The sequence below is a fragment of the Thermobia domestica genome, chromosome 3, assembly GCF_964235325.1.
Source record: "Thermobia domestica chromosome 3, izTheDome1.hap1.1, whole genome shotgun sequence".
Taxonomy (NCBI): Eukaryota; Metazoa; Arthropoda; class Insecta; order Zygentoma; family Lepismatidae; genus Thermobia; species Thermobia domestica.
Genome location: NC_137456.1, coordinates 144,362,748 through 144,379,124, shown reverse-complemented (window position 1 = coordinate 144,379,124; position 16,377 = coordinate 144,362,748). Strand labels below are relative to the sequence as shown.

The 16,377-nt window shown below is 34.4% G+C and overlaps 1 protein-coding gene across 1 annotated transcript in view; it reads left to right on the top strand.

Moving 5' to 3' along the window:
* Window positions 1–681: 681 nt before the first annotated feature.
* The window catches only part of LOC145681525 (antileukoproteinase-like), a 72,901-nt gene continuing 57,205 nt past the window's right edge, over window positions 682–16,377 (top strand). The window contains exon 1 of the mRNA XM_081753169.1: window positions 682–1,173. The gene's annotated coding sequence lies outside the window, so the exon portion shown is untranslated. The remainder of the gene's footprint in view (window positions 1,174–16,377) is intronic.

Sequence of the window (16,377 nt, the reverse complement as noted above, 5' to 3'; positions counted from 1 at the left end):
TTCATACTTTCGGCAGCCTGTAACTCCGAAAGGAAGCATTTGTACACCCAGGTTGGCCTATACTTTTCGTCTTATTTTGGTGTCAGGAATCACCTTCCATACGTTTGTCGACGTTGTTTTGAAACACCTGTATATATATATATATATATATATATATATATATATATATATATATATATATATATATATATATACTTAGTTAGTTATTTTAAGAAACAATGGGTACGGTTATTTCTGTATACTCCTCCGCTCTTGCTTGCTTTACTACCTTGGCCTAACGAAAAAAGACAGACACACACACACACACACACAGAGAGAGAGAGAGAGAGAGAGAGAGAGAGACAGAGAGAGAGCTGAAGCTTGACTTCTGGAACACAGTAAATGTTCCAAGACAAAAAAAAAAGAAGAGAAAAAAAGAGGTGAATTCCTCCATTCTATCAACTTACGAGTATGTTCCTATGCTTTTCCCTATCCAGGTCTGTCGACTAACCTCTGCGAAAGAGAGAAAATATACATAATATACATGCAAAAAAGATCTCTTAAGGAAGCAGTTTTCTTAATGTAGCTGGCACAATGTTTCAGGAGACAATTACCAGACGAGCAGCTTAAAAGAGTTAACAACTTCTCGCTCTACGAAACATAAGCATACATTTTGGAGGTAGCGTTTCTTTCTACGCATAGCTTATACAGTCAGTATGTAGGCAGTTGTATATAATACATAGTAGCAGAAGCAGGTTTCCTCTCTGATTGTCTTCGGGCAGGACTAAAATGTATCTACGCATGGATAATCACACACATAGAACGCAGAGTGCTTGAAAAAACTCATGAAACCACCCATCCATTCATCTCGTAGAGAAAAGAAATAAATTTCACTTTCTCTTGCGACGTAATAGAGGAACTACACTAAGCAACACAAAATAACCCTTATCCTAATGTTTATTCTCACGTCGCGTGCTCAGGACGTAGTAGCGGCAAATTTCGAACGCAGAAAACACGAGATTCCAGTGTATATCGTTCATCGATATTTGCTGGGTAGTGATTTTGTTTCCATGTTGTGTGTGTTATGTTTTTAGTGAGTTGAAATATTTGTTAAGACAAAATTTTAATCACATATCAGCTGAAAGAAGAAATATCCCGGAAAATTAGTTTAATCTACTTACGAAAAGGACTTGGGTAAGCTGTTTCTTCACTTCTGTTTATTATGTTCAAATGGTTTCATTATATAAAGACAATAATAGTAAAAATAGTAATATGTAGAGAGTACAGGTTATAGTATATCAAAAAAGTAATTGTAAAATCTTAAAATGGTAGATAATCACTGATAGAGAAAGAAAGTGGTTTGCAAATTGAACATGTCATCTTCAATCACCCACGTTTATGTCAATTGGAAACCGGTAATTACGGAAAGTTAGCGAATCGGTGCAGATTTAGAAAAAGAGAAAAGTCCTCGAAAAACTCCACGGACAAGATGTAATTTACCACAAACTCAAAACTCCTGGGGTAGAACCACAGATCTCTTGCACTAGACGTGGGCGTTCTACTTTTGATTCATTGTGCTCTACAAGAATATTTTGAGACTCATTTATCCAAAAAGTTGTGCCACTTTAACTCTTTAATATATTGCCGACTATAGAACCAGTTGGGCAACACATTATTGATTATATTGTTATTATTTTACATATCAACACATACAGTTTCAACTCAATATCGCTTTCGGTTTACCCTTTGTTATTCCTTCCTATTGAAATCTTCATAAAGTACCTTGGGAAACAGGAATCATTATCGTCCAGAATTTTTACGTCTGGATTAGTGGTAGAGAATTTTGTGCTTTATACTACATTTATCTTTTATCTTAGCATATAAGCAAGACTGCATGGCTTATACGAAAATTAATAAATTACGTACCATTTTAATTCAACGTATGTCTCTTACTATAGAAATTTTCTAAATTTTGCTATAATTATACAGAAGATAAAAGAAATATCTCATTTATTACACCTTGTTTGTAGAAACTGTATTTTAGTCTAACTCAAAACAAATTTGATCTAAACGAAAGTACAAAACATTGTACTAAAATACATCTGACACGTACATCCCTCGTAAATTGAAGTATTTCAACTAAATCAAATATTGTACACAAAAAATGTAGAAAAGAACATAATTCGACAAACTTTTATAGTTGTCTGGGGCAATGGTGATTTCAGAAGAATGCCTCCAGGGTGGACTTTCAAAATACGAAAGGTGAAAATAGTAGTACAAAAATACTGATAACACATTGGCCACCTCTTTTGATCACGATATTAATAAAAAAAATCACTTAGGCTACATAACAAGACCTACATATAAAAATCCTTAGAAACGACATGAATTTGAGAACCTCATACTCTCCTTGACGGTATTCTGTATACGCTACTAATTAGATATCTATACGAAATGGGAGAGAATTTCTTAGCTATGGGCAAAAGTTTACCCCAAGACACAGCGTGAAAACATCACTTGTCTAGGATATTTAAAATGCATTTTTATTATTTGTCATTGCTTTCAATGAATAATTTTTAATTTTGCACAAAATTAATGCATGACTGGAGTCAAAAACACATTATTTCACTTCAGTCAATTACTAACAATTTACAATGTATTATACAATTTTCGGTTTTTCCAAACGCAACGTAGATTTGAACTTCATATTGTAATTTAATTTCCTCTGTCTAGGTATAGAGGTAAGGTAATTTTCTGGTAAATTCAAATGTGAGTAGCTCTTCCAACCAGTGGCGCAAATCTGTCTTCCACATTGGGAGTAAAACTATTTTTTTTTTTTTAAGCTATGCTCAAAATATTTCTGAAGTTGATTTGATGCTTATTCTGGGGGAACATCAATTTCACCTCACTTTCCTTTGTGGCAATCGGACACAAAAGACACATTTCAAACCAGATTATTGGGGGGACAGTCCCCCCAGTTCCAACATTAAACGGCGGAGAACGGGAACCCAGCTCCTAACAATTTTCTTTCCACTAAGTAGGATTAATCTGTTATGTGTTAATGAAATCTGTTTACGACTTACTGTAAATAAAGAATATTTGTAATAGAATATGAAAAAAAAATGAATTTTAAAATTTAAAAAAAAAGAGGTTAACACATTAAAATATAATTAAAATAACTGAAAATGCTAACCCACTATGCTACTCTCAAAACTATAACTACATGCACATAATTGTTAATTTATTATGAAACGATTACAGTCGAAAAAGTGGACTTCTTTGCTTGTTTGTTTCCTTATGAATAGTTTATCGATATATTTATTACAACCTTCAAATCTAGCTTCACGCAAAGGGAAAACCTATGTTTCTACGAGGTAGCAGACCAAAAAAATAATAATATAGGATGTAAACTTAATTTCTAACCCACCCTGTTTTTCTAAATTACTTGATTTTTCGCGTTACACAGTTCTCACAGATATCAAACTGAGCTCTATAAAGTTCCATATCTTAATTACCACTCTTTCATAGATTAGTTTGACCGAATAATTTTTTATATCTACGTCATTCCGTTTTTTTTTATCTGTATATGTTGTTATCACGAACCTGCCATGTTTACATATACTGCGCATTGTAACGTTATATTTATTTCTTTTTTACCTATTTTTGACGTTACTTATGCCCACAGCTCGGATCACAGAATTAGTGAACACACTTAATCACCCTTATTGTTACCTAAAATCATAAATTAAATTCCTGGAAAATCAAGCACATTAAATATTGGACACTATTAACTTTTATTCTTCTTATTATGAATATCTTATTTTGTTGCTATAGCAACGACAAACAAATACCTATCTTCTTTTCACAGTAAAAGCCATTACATGATTATCTATATAAAATCAACATATATTCTACATTTTTCTTCTTCTCCTTCTTCTTAGGAACATATTGTACATTTTTAAACGCCGTTGCATAAAATAACTACAAAAAATGGGAGTAATTTACCGAACAGATTTTACAATATCGTTGTATTAATGGCTCCCAACGAGCACTTCTTGAATTGGTTACAATTTAAGAAAGAATCCTGGACCGTTACATATCTTACATACATGGTTACTTTACTTTCCGAATGACCTTCGTATATATTTAAACATTACAATACATATATTAATTTCATTTTATCTCAATAATAATATTGTACATATTTAATAAACAATTATATTTTAATTTTATAAATTATCCTCCAAGAGGACTTATTCAAAAAATACGACCAGCTTCTTAATTATTTTGGTCCTAAGATAAATTCTTTAATTCAATATCTTCGGAGCTCATTAACACATTAAATGAAGGTACATTGAAACATTACATAACTTATTTCTTCCACTTGGGCATAAGCACAATACTGATAAGTAAAGCGAATTACAAAATCATAACAATACTCAAAGTGAAATAAAACAAAATTTGATCAATGTCCTTATCAGGAACAATACAAATAAAGAAATTATTATATTAAGAATAAGCAAAGTTTATGAGTTAGAATACAATATAATATGTTTTATTTATTCGGACATAATTAGATTAACTTTGATAGGCACTATTCGTATTCATTTACATTAAGAACATTATTTATATTATCTGTATAGAATTCAAACAAAGTATGAATGACAAATAAAATCATTACGATATTTAAAGTGAAATGAAACAAAAATCAATTGAATATGTTTTCTCGGACGCCACAATTTTAGCTTAAGTTACATTGCCAAAGGGTTCGGTTAAGTTGTATTGTACGCTACAATCTTGAGTACCGTTCTGTATATTACACATTCCTCCAAATCTTTGATTTCTATTTTGATACCTTATGCCACCTACAAAATGGTTACGAAATATTTTTCGAGGAAAATTAGGTGTACTGTTTGCCTGATTTCTAAGTGCTGTATAGTTACTATTCCTAATTTCTTTGTAATTAGGTTCAGCTCTATTACAAAGCTGATTCAGTTTGGAACAGTAATTACAGTAAAATCGGATTCAGTTCTATTACCATTATAATGGAATATATTTTTACTTCTCGCATTTAGATCACTTTCTTCCCTGACACTGATGTTGCGAACAGGTACATAACTAGCTTGATTACGATTAGTATTAGCTTGATTCCGATTATTATCATTAGCCTGTTACATATATTGACTTTCAAAATTTTGCACTATGATAATCAGGTGATTGAAATTAACGCATTGAGCAGAAATCAACATTTGTTGTAACTTTAAAGGTAGCAAGACTCGAATTTACTCTATTACTCTATTACTCTGTTGGTATGGATTAATTAACTTCAATTCATTATATACAGATATCACAAAATGAGTGAGATGCTTATCCAATTTTGGGTTATAATGTCTTTTTCGTACTAAGGCGTCTCTATTGGCCATCATGAAATCTTTTTCAAAATTAGAAAGTAAGGCATTTTTAAAATCTAAATAATTACGTAAATTACTTCGGATCGCTTTGAACCATTCGTAATACGGCGATAGTAAAACATGCGGCAGAATTTTCAAAAATTTTGATTTGTCTACTCTTCGAATTTTCCTAATAATGTGCTGGCCGGGATGTCTTTGGACCTTCCACTAAATTTTGTTAGAGATCTAATTTCATTAAATCGAAAATGTTTACCTTTACTAATATACTTCAAATGTCTAGGATTAGCGTGAATGTTTTTCGTGCGGTGAGATAAATGATTTCTTCTATCATCTCCTTCGATACTAGCTACACTATCGTCCTTCTCTGAAGAACCTTTGGATGAATCACTATTATCCACTGCTACTCTGGATTCATGTGGTGCAGGATCAACGTTGAGAACCGGAACTCGATCATCATTTGCAGTATTAAATTTCTCCTTGATTGCATTTACTTCTTCCTGCAATTCCCTGATCTGACTAGTATGCTCATTCACCTGTGTTTCAACCACATCTACTGCACTTTGTACAATTGTAAATTTGGTGTTGATTTGCTGTGTTATTAGATCTAATTTATTATCCATGCGCTGAGTCATAACCAGTGTAACTTGTTCAAATTTAGTATCAATTTGCTGAAATTGAGTATCCATTTGTTGAAATTTTTGTTCAAATTTAGTGTCCATTTGTTGCATTTGTTGCAACAAAGATTGACCTAACTGTTTTATAAGGTCAGCTACATTTGTTGATGCCTCCACAGCTGAAGTTTCACCAGCTTCTTCATTATTACTTTCCATTCTAGATATATCTATTTTACGATTTCGATATATTTTCCCAAGCTATTTAATTCTTGTATGCGGTATTCCTAATCCTAATCCTGTATCTTATATTAATAGTAATCGTATATTAAAATACCAACTTTAAAAACACGAATTTAGAAATACATATGAGCTACCATTTAAAGGGATTTCTCTACAGTTTAATGAATCTTTACTCCTTCAATTGATTTTTTTTAAATGATAGCATATATGAAATGAAATCAAATGAAATTTCTAGTTCAACGTCCCACGTATGTCCACTGAAACTAAGAAAGAAAGTAATAATAAGAATAAATAAAATAGTGGAATAAAGAAAGTGAGAGGAAACTAAAGAACCCCGAGAAAATCCGTGCACACGATGTTTGTTCATTACAAAATCTACTTGGCACAAGTTGGAATCGGACCAAAGATCCCACGCACCAAATGAGAGCGCTCTACCAATGCGCCACAACAGTTTGGTAGTATATATCTTACGCGATTGTATGAATCTCATCCTATCTTCATCAAATTCGATATGGTGGCAACTCTTCACGAGATAAGTAAGCATATGAAATGTTATGGTGTACAGACTTTTGGTTTCCCAGTGTTTAGCCATAAAATTTAGGTTTGGACTTTGTGAAAGGAGATTCTATACCGTAGACTATCGATGGAACTCATCTAATTTTGAACAAACTTAAAACGGTAATAGATCTGGATCTGCTTAGTAACCAAATGAAATATGATATGCTGACCTTTTTGTTTCCGAGTTATTCATTTAAGTTGGGGTTTGAATTTTTCATATTTTCAATATTGGCTTCAATGTTGGCTAATTTAAAGAGATATTTGTTGAAGAAAATAATAATGTGCTAATAAGAGGAAGTTGAAAGATATTTTTGTTCTGGAGACATATTTTTTTTTTAACAAATCTATTAAAATAAGATGTTCAGATTTATACTCTTTATAATAAATTTTTAACTTCTTAATAATGTAGTTGGCATTAATTAAAGATTCTCCTACATTGTTAGCGTACGTTTGTCTAAAGACGTGAAATACCATGTACCACTCGATCGTATTGAGAGGAACAAATTGAGATTCGTAAGTGTAAAACTTCATGCGTAGTTTTCGACAAAAATGGAGAAGAACGAATTTCTTCGAAAACATAAAAGTTGATTCTGTACGTGTACCATTCTGCTTATTTAGATAAAACTCATACTGAAAATGTACCCCCAACTTTTCATTGTGATAGGAGTGAGATGGTAGTATTGTACATAGTACGGTTGTTGAGGTATACCAAAATCAACTCTTCAATTCTGTTTGGCTACAATATTGTTCAAAAGTAAGGTATATATTAATGGGTAGATCACATCGATCTGAACAAAACAACATGAACAGTTTTCGAGAAAATTGTGCAAAACAAATTCTTGTGGTGGTATTTCATTCATTGGCAACATTAATTGACAGTTTTTTTTTTAATTTTGCTCAATAATTTACTTATGTACTGTTTATGTAGTGAAATGCGCTGTTAACATTTTATATTTCCCATGGCATGCTCGGTCGAAAAGATGTAGCAACTCTTTCAGGACAGCCATCCTGAATGAGTTTTTTCCCGAGTATTCCTCATCCGCACTAGGCAAATGTCGGGATGATAACTAACATAATCGTCCTATCCTGCTTCCTTCCTTCCGTATTCCTTTCTTCCTTTTCAATTCCCCGGGCAGTGTGATCCCCGAGTAACGTCATCTTTCATATGTGTGACTGGCTAACGTGGCCATGCCCAGATGCCGAAAGCCCAGAAATCTAATCCCTAATCCTTAACTAGCAGTTTATTTGTTTTCCTAAAAGTGGCATAGATACCCTTTTACGCACATACTACTTGTAAACGTAACAAAACTACTCCTTGTATGTGGATGAACGAAGGAAGTACAAAACAGTATTAAATTTAATGAGGAAAGGAAAATAACGCCAACAAACTTCGTTTCTTCCTTTTGTTTACGGTTCATCATACACGCAAGACTTATTAATTACACGCCCCTGCGGATAATCTCAATTAAATCATTTGACAATACAATCTCCTAATGAAAGATAAATACATAGTCTGCTACTACTAAACTACATGTCTTCTATCTTTTACATTTGCAATCTGTATTTAAGACTAGGTTTCGTTTAACTACGAAGTTTTTTCATACCCGTAAGCTGCAGCGAATCGGTTAAAACTTTCTTTAAAGGAGGTCGTCCCCCTCCTATTAGCTGTGAAAGGGAAAATGCATAATTTGTTTGAAATAAGATGAATCATTCAGGAGGAGAAAACGAAAACTCAAAGTGCACTTTTCCGAAAAGAATAGATTTCCATTTATTAACGCTAGTTTCACCCTAGACATGAAAATACTTTTCAGTACGGTACTGTTAGTATAGAAATGACAGTTGTAAATGCATTCACATTTAATTATCTTTGACTTCGCTTTTAGTTCTCTTATAGATCCTTCTACAATTCTTAAATATATTAACCAAAAATCTTATTCTTATTATTTACCTGAATCTTGTGATCTTTGTATTTCGTTCTTGGTATAACAACTAAACTCTTATTATTGCAATATCTTCATTCGTTCACCAACACCTTCATTGGTGAATATATAGGGGCACTGGACATGTAACGTCCTTGTATGCTACAATTGTGAAACTGTTTTATGCTTGAATGGTTTAATCCATGTAATTAATCTATAAAATAATAGTATGAGTTAGCAGTGATTACAGTTCTTAAATGCCCATAATCATAAATTGTTTAAAATTACTGTTGAATTACTATATTTTCCTTTATAGTCTTTCTATTCATTGTAGTAAAGTATATAATCCGCCGCCATATGCTAGTCGGTTTACAAACTTGTATCAAGACAAAAATTGTATTACCACATTATTATCGCTGACTACATTAAATAATCACATGATCAAATTATTGCATTGATTAAATTATTAATGAAATTGGAAGTAATATTAAATTGAAGTGATAAAATAATGTTGAATAATTAGTTTTAATATTATTGTAGTGATTGCCATTTATTGTTCAAGATAAATTGAGGTAAATGTTTAGTAGACGGGGTCCAGAAGCAGGTAAAATATACAAAATTACGGAAGAAATGGAAGATACAAGTACTGAAACCTAACCAAATCTAACCTAAACTGAACTAACTTAAAGTGACTTAAACTAACCTAAGCTAACCTATTATTAATAAAAATAAGCGAAATTCTATCATTTTTTTTGAAAATTATGTCGGAACCCTACACCACTGGCGGATCCACGGGGAGGGCGGAGGGGGCGACCGCCCCCTCCAAAGGTTTTTAAAAATTTACTTCCAGCATTCACCATTGGGAAGGTCTTTTCCCGACCTATCCAAACTGTGGGACAAAGCTAAAACAGTCAAATCAAAATGTGTGGTACGTAATAGTACTTAATACAGACATATTTGAAGTGAGACTACTTCTGTCCCTAGTTCCTTGAGGCTGTCACCATAAGCCCCAAAGGAGCGAGAATATGATTCACTCGTTGGACGAACAGCTGTAGGAAGGAGGGTAAAACTTTGAACTAAAAAGGTATATTTTAAAATTGTGTCCTAGAAAAAGGATATGGAAATGGAATTCGGGGCCCGAAACTTCAATTACCTTTACCTTGAATAAAGAGAAACAGAGAATCTTCAGCGCCCTGTACCGAAAGCTCTCTGAATCTGAGACTTTTCGGTTTGTTGATTGATTGATATGTATTTATGTCGTTTGTCAAAAGTGATGCTTTACAGAACGATAACTAGAGTTTAAAGTTGGATCTGAACCACTGTATCGCGTTCGATTCTCACTCACCCGGAATCAAACCACAGACAGTGCCGTGCCGTTCGGGAGCGAGCGGGAGGACGGTCCCGGGCGCCGAAGTAAGGGGGCGTAAAATTCGGGTGGAAAAAGAAAAGAAGATAAAAAGAGAGAGGAAAACTTACTTGGAATATTTTAGATCAACAGCAGTATTTTTCAATCTAATATTTAATTTCACCGAGGTCAGAATACTTGTGCACATATATAAAATGGAAGGAAGAGAAGTAATAAAAATGTACTCAAAAACCAGGAAAAGCAGGGTTTATTTTTCTTATGCTTCGCGCCAAACATGGTGGCGCTTCGCGGCTAGTCTATCGACCTCACTTATATGTACGGGGGCGCCGTCGTTTACTCTCGCCCCAGGCGGTGATTTTCCACGGCACGGCACTGACCACAGAACCTCACACATCAAAGATCAAAGGTACGTTTGCTAGCTGCTAGATCAACAAAGAGAGACGTGATTTTTGGGGTTCAACGCGGAAACATTAGGAAGGGACCAGGAATTAATTGTGGCTTTTAATGGCATTTCATTTTTTCTTGGGAAATGACACAAGCTGTTATTGTAATTCATATATAAAAGACGAAGTCCTAAGTGAATAACTTATCATCGCACAGGCCAAACTGCTTAAGCTAGAATTTGAAATTCCAACAGTAGTTAAGATTTGTGACGTAGGGTATCATTAAGGAAAGACTTTTTGGTAATTCGAAGAAAGGAAGAGGAAATGGTGTAGAAATGATTTTAATAAGATGGCCATCTCTCCGAATCCCTTAATGTTAGAGACTTGAAATTTGGTATTTGGATTTCTTATTTAAAATAAATTTACAAGCGTTTCAACGTTTTTTGATACTTCAATACAATGGAGAAAACAAGAGATGGGAGGAAAAAGGGACAAGGATTGCAATTATTATAGTAAGATATCAATATCTAAGAATCTTTGAAAGTTAGAAACATGGAATTTGGTATATGGACTTCCCACTTAAAATTATTCAACACGAATTTCAGCGCTTTTGATATTTTACCTAAAAGGGAAGAAAAGGGATGGAAAATATTATTATAAGATATCCATATCTCAGGATCCCTTATGGTTAGAAATATGAAAGTTGGTAATTTGATTTTTTATTTAAAATAATTCAAAATGTATTTGAGAAGGGTTTGTTTGCCACTTAACGTAGAAGGGAAGGAAAAGAGGCGTAGGTGGTTCACTAAAATGCCTTACGAGGTGTTTGAATTTCATGACAAAGTTTTGCTCAATTCAATTGTATATGAAAAACAGAAGGAAGAACGCGAAATATTGTGCCACAGTGTCACGTAGGAGTATTTGCAGCGGCGCAAATCTGTCTTCAACATGGGGGGAACGGGTAAGACCGTTCCCATATTTTTTTAAGCGATATTCAAAATATTTCTGAAGTTGCAAAACAATGCTGTGTAGGATTCTGGAGAGCAGAGTTTTCTTAAACATTAGGAGACAGGCATATTTGAGGCTTATTCTGGGGAAGGGGGACATCAATTTCATCTCATTTACCTTTGTGGCAATCGGGCATAAATCATCACATTTTTCCCCAAAAGTCAAATTTCAAATCGGATTATTGGGGGGGCAGTTTCCCCAGTTCCAAGATTGGAGGGGCGTCCTCCTCATGCCCCCCAGACTTGCGCCAGTGAGCATTTGCTATATTGTGCGAGGCTGTATGCCGAGCAAATTCTAGGGTCTCAGGGCAAAGCCCCACCTGGGCGAAGGCTAGTATAATATAATTTTATTGTTGTTGTACGGATAGCTATAATTATACTATGTTTCGTGGACCCCACAAATATAGAAATCGATGAATTTTGTATCATTATTGATGCATGTATACTTTTGTTATCTACTTTTGCGTAGACCGAGCCTGTCTTTTTTTCCAACTGCTGTCCCGCAATTGTTATTCAAAATATAAATTATTAGAGCAAATTGTACACTCTTTCGTTAAAATGAAGGCTATCGTCAATACAGTACTTTCTTTTATTTAAGTGTTGTGCAAGACAGTGCATCTGATATATTGCAGTGACTATATGTGAAGTAATTCATGTCACCGCCTCGCTTCCAAAACGGAAGTGCGTACTTATTTTAAATTTATAGATAGCATATACTTTCATATAAAAAAAACAATACAAGTTGGGGTCCCAATATGGAATCTGGGAATCAGATTTACACCCCCTCCAGCCCCGGATTCTTATGCGTCCCTTTCTTGCAAATTAGAATTCTGGTTATCTTGAGGCTAAGTTCATCTTCCAGGATGCGAACCGCCCCTCCCAAACGATTCTTCTGGATCCGCTAGTGCCCTACACTAATATAATCAAACATAAAGTAACCAAACCTAACCAAAACTAGCCTAACCTAACTTAATCTAACCTGAACTAACCTAATGTGAATAGAAACTACCGAAATTATAACAGTTTTTAGAAAAAATAGCTGGACCCCTTCTGCTAAACATTGTCCTATATTGTTTTTATATTTTAATGTATCGTTTGCACTTTAGACATTTTTCCCTTAAACTTGGTTATTATTGTACAGAAAAAAATTGAGTAAGTTCTAATGGATTAATAAAAGAACTATAAAAAACATCAGAACTAAAAAAAAACAGGTGACACAAACAAGAAATACTTCTGTTCACTCATACGCCATCTTCCACACCCCCAGTTGAGATTTGAACAATATCTTCTATCATGTTGTACATTTACACAGATTATCTGCTTTAAACTACAATAGCTTACATGTGCAGATTCTCGTGGACTTTGTACCCTCAGCACTCTCCTCCATTTACAATAAATAAAATACAAATATATTAGAATAATCGATATACATTAGGGATACAACAACTCAAAAGATATTATTATCATTATTATTATTATCACTAACAGTTTGGCCTCTCTTTTCATCTTATGTTCAACCAATTAATAGCATTCCGTGATGCTTCGATTAACATACGTAAAATCATGTCTCTGTTACACATTTTGTATAAAATATCTGTAGACATCCAAGGTCACTATCTTATATTGCTCTGTCCCTAACAGTATTATTTACACTTGTCACTTTTCCCCCCTTCCATTTCATCTACTTTTTCCACAGCAGAATGCTACTTTCGGTCTTCGACACATGCTGACACACTTCATTCACTTTCTTTGTTCTTCCCAAAGTTGTTGGATCAAACACACTTTGCACATTGGGCTGTTTTAGCTTACAATGAAACTTTTTCTGGTGTCACACGAAATATGGAACGAGACTATGATCAATCTATTTGTGTTAGTGAACAAGAAAATTCATAGGCAGGAAAAAACCCTCGATTGCAACCGTTCCCCACTTATGGGGGGAGTAGGGGCAATGGCTACACAACATGTTGTCATATAATTGAGGAAAACAGAGAAGCAAGACATCAGGGGAATAATACAGTAATAATACATGGTCAAGTAATCACCCACAAACTATAGACAGCCTGTAGACGACTCCGTGAAGCAAAAATGGAAGGAAGAGAGGTATGGAAGAGATTGTCTGTAAGGGTCCGGACCCCCTTTCCTCGCAACGTCTGATGTGTATAGATTGTTGTATACATGTATACATTCATTTTCATATATTTATGATGATAACATAAAAGTAAAACAACAATATACGCCCCTGTGTGAATGCATTGCAAAGTCCAATACACCACTATACATTGAAAGATCAGTTTAAGAAGGTGTGGGGGGATATTTCCACCTGCCTATCTACTCTCCACCCATACCCATGATAATATTATTATGCCATTCAACTCAAATCCGGCTCATACCTTCTATGGAACTTCCCCCTACGCTATACTCCATGTTACCAGCCCTCCTCTGTCGTTATGTGCTATGCTTCTGTCTTCACTTGTCAGAGTATTGTCGAATATAATGTCATATGGTAGTATATGCTGTGCTTCTACGCCTATTTTGATCGAACTCGCTCCATATTTCCTCTCATTATCCACGACGTGTTGTGTTGCCAGTGCCCCTATTCCCCTATGCTGTGCTTCTACGCCTATTTTGATCGAACTCGCTCCATATTTCCTCTCATTATCCACGACGTGTTGTGTTGCCAGTGCCCTTATTCCCCTCATAAGTACGAAACGGTTGCGATGGAGGGTTTTTCCCGCCTATGGATTTTTGTGTTCACTAACACAAAACGATTGACCATAGTCTCGTTCCACATTTCGTGTGACATCAGAAAAAGTTCCCTTGTTAGTTTGTGTATGTAAAACTGAATTGTTGAGATGGGATCTTTTGCTACTATCTGCTGCCATGATGATTGTGTTAGGGACAGTTTTCGGTGTCATTTTCTCTTCCTGTAAAATCAAGGAAATTTCAGGGTGCTTGTAAGGATGTTTCAATTTAAATCTTGGATGTAGCTTTTTTGCTATTGAAAGAAAAAGCAAACCTGTAAGATCTCTTAGTTTTGGCGAAGCAAACAATATCTTTGTGAAGTCGTCGACATCTGGGACCGCGGTGGCTGAGTGGTAGAGCATTCACCTATGGTGCATAGAGTCCTGCTTGGATCTCAGTTCGTGTCAAGTGAATTTTGTGGTGGACAAACACTTGTGAGGTGTTTTCTTCGGGGTTCTCCCATTTCCACCCACTTTCACCGTCTCCTTTAGCCTAGCCGGCATAACCGTCGGACGAAACGAAAAGATTTTATTTAATTTTTTCGTTGACATCTCTTACGTAATTTAGAACTTTTACTCATACTTAATCGTGTTGCCATTGGGCAGTTCTTTCTTTGATTACTATTAAAATACATGGGCCTTTTCGAACGTCTGAAAAAAATCTTCTTTCAATTGTGTGATCTGGAGATCACGATTTTGGAATTCCAAGTAAATCCATAATTTAATATCCGCTTCCAGCAATTTGTTTAGACTTTCCAACAGAAGTAGGTGTAGATTCAACAGTAGAACGCTGCGCCATTGTTCTTATGTAAACGACAGTCGTCAATGTAGTCAAAGTTAATTATCTTTGACTTCTTTATTAATTCCCTTTTTAGACTTTTCTACAATTCTTAAATGCAGTATGCATTTTCGCCGATCCCAATACTTTCAGTTTCGCGCGTTACCCTGTATTAATTTCGCGCGCTACCCTAGCCAGCTGTTTTAAGTTGGTCATGTAAAGTGTGCAGAAAAATGTGGGCAAGTCTTTAATTTGCCCATTTGATGTCGAAAACAGAACCCAACCAACCTTATTAATAAGATTGAATGTTTTTCGTGTTTCTTTTATGTCAGAGAAGATCTGAATATTCCTGAAGTATATGCATGCACTTGCAATTTAGGACTCAATGCTAGTAGTTATCACATTCTCAGTATCATACTTTCCATATTACGAAGGTAAAAGACTGTATCTGAGCAATTCAAGGTACCAACTGGATTTCTTTCATTGCTTAAGACTTAAGAAAAAGAGAATAATTAATTACAGACGAAATTGTATTTAAAACAAACTGTCCTTTTACACCGTATGTACGAATTATTCAATAAATCACATTAATTTCTTAGGTTATGTACAGTATAATTCAACTGAGTTATATTGAAGGAAATTATATTAAATTTTCCATTGTTTGAAACAAAATGTTTTATGCGTAGAGTGTAACAAAGATTAAGAATAGTGTTAGCCAAGAGACGAAATTTAAGGATGTTTTGTTCTGAAAGGGAGTCGTGAAAGTGGTGTCTTTAAAAACGTATTTATTGGAAGAGTTCGGTGTCATCTCGAAAATTCTCCCTCGACATTATGTTGGGTAACACTATGCCATATTCTATATAGTACAATTATATAAAAGAGTAGAAGTGCTTCGCTCATCATCGCCTAGACCATACTTCTTTAAATATAATGGTGAATGTAATGGTAAAAATAATGGTGAAATTTGGACAGCATATTCCTTGGGTGTACTCCACTAGTGCACAAAGAAATTAAAGGAATTGCTTATTTTATCGAGAGCACACAATATTAGATGCTGCGTTGTCATGTTTGGATTTGTTTTACAAATTATATAAGAGATTGTTTCTGTTACATAGAGAGGCAAATATCAAGAAATATAACAGACGTTTTTTCTAAAACGATTAATTGCCATCTTTTGATTTTTTTAAAATATGGGAAGATGTTTTTGTATAAAGACGTAAATAGCAAGAAGTATTATACGTATACCTAATATTATTATATAGTAAATTTTATATCCACGATCTGTCTTTACTTGACACTTACTCATTTTTTAGTTCGCATTTATAAAAAGGAAAAAACTGAGTCTCACCGGCTACTCCCACAGTGTAAGTGACGCTAAATG